This window comes from Micromys minutus, assembly GCF_963924665.1.
Source record: "Micromys minutus genome assembly, chromosome: 1".
In the NCBI taxonomy this organism is placed as follows: Eukaryota; Metazoa; Chordata; class Mammalia; order Rodentia; family Muridae; genus Micromys; species Micromys minutus.
In genome coordinates, this window is record NC_137969.1 from 93,988,163 (window position 1) to 93,994,056 (window position 5,894).

At 38.1% G+C, this 5,894-nt stretch overlaps 1 pseudogene across 1 annotated transcript; it reads left to right on the top strand.

Annotated features, from left to right (window-relative positions):
• The first annotated feature begins 3,587 nt into the window (after positions 1 to 3,587).
• LOC308435093 (heat shock cognate 71 kDa protein-like) lies at positions 3,588 to 4,961 on the top strand (annotated as a pseudogene). Its single transcript has one exon. The product of its transcript is annotated as a heat shock cognate 71 kDa protein-like (transcript).
• The last annotated feature ends 933 nt before the right edge of the window (positions 4,962 to 5,894 follow it).

A 5,894-nucleotide genomic window follows, 5' to 3' on the forward strand; every position in this document is an offset into this window, starting at 1 on the left:
TCTTCATGGAATTGGAAAGATCATTGTGCAATTTCATATGGAATAACAAAAGACCTAGAATAGCGAAATCCATTCTCAACAACAAAAAAAAATCTGCAGGAATCACTATCCCTGACCTCAAGCTATATTACAAGGCAATTGTGCTGAAAACTGCATGGTACTGGTACAGAAATAGGCATGTGGATCAATGGAATAGAATAGAAGTTCCAGAAATGAGTCCTCATGTACATGGTCACCTGATTTTTGACAAAGGAGCAGTAAACATTCAATGGAAAAAGGACAGCCTATTCAACAAATGGTGCTGGTCCAACTGGCACTCAGCATGCAAAAGAATGAAAATAGACCCGTTCTTATCTCCTTGTACAAAGCTCAAGTGTAAGTGGATCAAAGATCTCCACATTAAACCAGATACACTGAAACTATTAGATGAGAAAGTAGGGAAAACCTTAGAACACATAGGCACAGGAGAAAATTTCCTGAACAAAACACCAATGGCTCAAGCTCTAAGGTCAAAGATTAACGAATGGGACTTAATGAGATTGCAAAGTTTCTGTAAGGCTAAGGACATTGTCAAGAAAACAAAATGGCAGCTACCAGAATGGGAAAAGATTTTTACCAACTCCACATCAGATAGAGCCCTAATATCTAAGGTATACAACGAACTCAAAAAGCTATACACCAGAGAATGAAATAACCCTATTAAAAAATGGGGTACAGAGCTAAACAAAACGTTCTCAGTTGAGGAATATCGAATGGCTGAGAAATATCTGAGGAAGTGCTCGACATGCTTAGCCATCAGGGAAAGGCTTAAAACTTTTACCATCAAGTAAAACATCTTTACACATAGGCACAGGAGAAAATTTTCTGAACAAAACACCAATGGCTCAAGCTCTAACATCAAAGATTAACAAATGGGACTTAATGAGATTGCAAAGTTTCTGTAAGGCTAAGGACATTGTCAAGAAAACAAAATGGCAGCCAACAGAATGGGAAAAGATCTTTACCAACTTCACATCAGATAGAGGCCTTATATCCTCTATACAAAGAACGCAAAAAGCTAGACACCAGAGAATCAAACAACCCTATTTAGAAATTGGGTACAGAGCTAAACAAAACGTTCTCACATGAAAAATATGGAATACCTGAGAAACATCTAAAAAATGTTTGACATCCTTAGCCATCAAGGAAATGCAAATCCAAACAACCCTGAGATTCCATCTCACACAAGTCAGATTGGCCAAGATCCAAAACTCAGATGACAGCAGAGGCTGGCAAGGTTTTGGAGAAAGAGCAACACTTCTCCACTGATGATGGGGTTGTAAACTGATACAACCACTCTGGAAATTACTCTGGCAATTCCTCAAAAAATTGGACATAGTACAACCTGAAGATCTAGCTATTCCACTTCTGGGCATATAACCCAGAGACACTCCAATATACAACAAAGATACATGCACCACAATATTCGTAGCAGCTCTATTTATAATAGCCAGAAGCTGGAAAGAACCCAAATGTCCTTCAGTAGATTAATGGATACAAAAATTGTGGTACATTTAAACAATGGATTACTACTTAGCTATCAGAAACAATGACCTAACGAAATTCTTAATAAAATGGTTGCATCTAGAGAATATCATCCTGAGTGAGATAACCCAGTCACAAAAGAACAGACATAATATGCAGCCACTGATAGTGGGATGCTAACCCCAGAAGCTCAGATTGCCCCAGAAACAACTCACAGACTTTGTGAAGCTCAAAAAAAAAAAAAAAAGAAAACAAAACAAAAAAAAAAAACATTACTCTCAATCATTACACACCAAGAAAACATTGACTAACTCCGGGTTACATCCTGTTTTACATGTACTTTTTGCTCATTGTAACTAGTAAGACCATAATGCAGAGTATCAAACCTTAAAAAAAAAAAAAAAATACCCAAGCACTGACAAAAATGTTTTTGTATACATTTATGCAAAAGTGTTGAAAATCTTTTTTCTTTTATCTTTGTTTTTTAAAATAAAGTTTAAAAAAATAAAATAAAGTTTAAATTTGATGATTGGAGATATATCCATAATAAAATACATGTTAGCATATATTCTTTAAAAAAAAAGAAAAACATTCTTTCTAGATAAGGAATGAGGCCACCATAAGGTGACTAAAGGTTATAAATTGTATATGGGAGATTTATTGTAGATGTAAGAAAAGAAAAGAAATGATGAACTAGTTTATCTATATAAGACTTCAAAATAATAAAGACACAAGGTGATTTGTCTATTGACAAAACTGTGCTAACTTATGACATAAAAATTACTGCTTTAGATGCTGGCAAAGCTGTGGAGAACGAGGAACACGCCCCCACTCTTGGTGGGGTCATATGCTAGTACATCCACTCTGAAAATTGATCTGGTGGTTCCTCGGAGAATTGGACATTGTACTACCTGAAGCCCCAGCTATACCACTCCTGGACATATACCCAAAAGATGCTCTAACATATAACAAGGATGCATGCTCCACTAGATGCCTTATATACAATAGCCAGAAGCTGGAAAGAACCCAGATGTCCTTCAACATAGGAATGGATAAAGAAAATGTGGTAATTTACAAAATGGAGTACTACTCAACTATTAAATACAATGAGTTCATGAAGTTCCTAGGTAAAAGGATGGAAATAGAAGATATAATCCTGAGCGAAGTAACCAGCCACAAAAGAGCACACATGGTATTCACACACCAATAAGTGTATATTAACCCAAAAGTTTGGAATACCCATGATAAAATTCACAGACCATATGAAGCTTAAGAAGAAAGACCAAAATGTGGGTGACTCAGTCCTTCTTAGAATGGGGAACAAAATATGCACTGTAAGAAATATAAGGACAAAGAATGGAGCAGAGACTGAAGGAAAGGTCATCCAGAGACTTCCCCATCTGGGGATCCATCCCATATGGTGCTACCCAACCAAGTCACAATCATAGATGGCAAGAAGTATTTGCTGATAGGAACCTTATATATCTCTCTTCTAAAAGGTTCTGCCAGAGTTTAAAAGTACAGATATGAGTGTTCACAGCCTATCATTGGACTGAGCACAGGAACCCCAATGGAGGACTTTGAGAAAGAGCTGAAGGAGCTGAAGGTACTTGCAACCCATAAGAAGAACAAAAATATCAACCAACAAGACCAATCCCAGGGACAAAACCACCAACCAAAGAAGGGAGGGACCCATGGCTTCAGCCTCATACATATATAGCATAGAATGTCCTTGTCTGGCATCAATAAAAGAAGCCCTTGGTCCTGTACAGGCTTGATGCCCCATTGTACAGAATGCCAGGGTTGAGGTGGGAGTGGGTGAATGGGTGGGTGAGCACTGTCATAGAAGCAGGAAAGAGGGAAATGGGATACTAGATTGTGAAGGGTGAATGGGGAAACAAATAACATTTGAAATGTAAATAAATAAATTATCCAATAAAAAAGAAAACATTAAATGAATATCTAGTCAAGTACTAGTCTTAATGGATAGACATATAAACAGTTCTGCTGTAACACCTTAAGCCTTATTGACCTATGATCTTAACAATTCCCTTAAAATTACTATGAACCTCATTGATGGCAGAGCCAGCTCTCAGGCATTTGTGTGTTCTCATTGTAAGCAAAACCAGGCCTACATGCAAGCAACAGTGTCTAAGGGACCTGCAGTTGGCATTGATCTTGGCACCACAAATCCTGTGTGGTTGTCTTCCAGCATGGAAAGGTGAAAATTATTGTCAATAACCAGGGTAACAGCACCACACTGAGCTATGTTGCTTACACTGACACAGAATGATTAATTGGTGATTCAGTCAAGAATCAGGTTGCAATGAACCCCACCAACACAGTATTTGATACAAAACATCTAATCAGGCATAGGATTGATGATGATGCATTTCAGTCTGATATGAAGCACTGACCCTTCATTGTGGTGAATGATGCAGGCCCAATGTCAAGTAGAATACAAAGGGGAGAGAAAAACTTTCTACTCAGAGGAAGTGTCCTCGATGGTTCTGACAATGATGAAGGAAATTGCAGAAACTTACCTTGGAAAGACTGTGGCCAATGCCATGGTCATGGTGCCAGCTTACTTCACTGACTCTCAGTGGCAGGTAATAAAAGATGCTGGAACTATTGCTGGCCTCAATGTACTTTGAATTTTCATGAACCAATGGCTGCTGCTATTGCTTATGGCTTAGATAAGGTCATAGTTAAAAGGAATGTGCTGATGTTTGACTTGGGAGGTGGCACTTTTGAAATTTCAATCCTCACTATTGAGGATGAAATTTATTTAGGTCAAATCAATAGCTGGAGACACCCACTTGAGTTGAAAAGACTTTGACAACTGAATGGTAAACCATTTCATTGCTGAGTTTAAGCAAGAAGGCATCAGTAACAAGAGAGCTGTCCAATGTCTCCTCACTGCCTATGAGGGGCCAAGAAAACCCTCTCCTCCAGCACCCAGGCAAGTATTGAGATTGATTTTCTCTATGAGGGAATTATTCTATACCTCCACTACCTATGCTCAATGTGAGGAATTGAATGCTGACCTGTTCCATGGCATACTAAACCCTGTAGAGAAGACTCTTCGAGATGCCAAACTAGACCAGTCACAGGTCCATGATTTTACCTTGGTGGATGGTTTTATTGGAATCCCGAAGATTCAGAAACTTCAGCAAAACTTCTTCAATGGAAAAGAACTGAATAAGAGCATTAACCCCGATGAAGCTGTTGGTTGTGGTGCAGCTGTACAGACAGCCATTCTATCTGGAGACAAGACTGACAATGTTCCAGATCTGCTGCTCTTGGATGTCACTCCTATTTCCCTTAGTACTGAAATTTCTAGTAGAGTCTTAACTGTCCTCATCAAAAGCAATACTACCATACCCACAAAGCAGACACGAATATGTCATTCAATAAAAAATAAAACCATCCAATAAAAAAGAAACCTTTTTCGATAAACCCTTAGCCAGACTACCTAGAGGGAAAAGAGAGAGTATCCAAATTAAAAAAAAAATCAGAAATGAAAGTGGAGAAATAACAACTGAAACTGACAAAATTCAAGAAATCATCAGATCCTACTACTAAAGCCTATACTCAACAAACTGGAAAATCAGGAGGAAATGAATGAATTCCTAGACAGATACCAGATACTAAAGTTAAACCAGGACCAGGTAAACCATCTAAATAATCCCATAACACCTAAAGAAATAGAAGAAGTCATCAAAAGCCTCCCATCTAAAAACAGCCCAGGTCCAGTTGGGTTCAGTGCAAAAATCTATCAGACATTTATTGACGAGATAATACCAATATTCTACAAACTACTCCACACAATAGAGTCAGATCAACACTACCTAACTCCTTTTTTGAGACCACCATAACCCTCATTCCTAAACCACACAAAGACCCTAAAAGAAGAGAGAACTTCAGACCAATATCACTTATGAACATTGATGTAAAAATACTCAACAAAATCCTTGAAAACCGAATCCAAGAATACATCAAAATGATCATTCACCATGATCAAGTAGGCTTCATTCCTGGGATGCAGGGATGGTTTAATATACAGAAATCCATCAACATAATCCATTATATAAACAAACACAAAGAAAAAAACCACATGGTCATCTCATTACATGCTGAGAAAGCATTAGACAAAATTCAACACCGCTTCATGTTAAAAGCCTTCGTAAGAACAGAAATCCATGGCCCATACCTAAACATAATAAAAGCAACATACGGCAAACTAATAGCCAACATCAAACTAAATGGTGAGAAAACTGAAGAAATCCCACTAAAATCAGGGAGTAGACAAGGCTGCCCACTCTCCCCCTACCTATTCAACATAGTACTGGAAGTCATGGCTGGAGCAA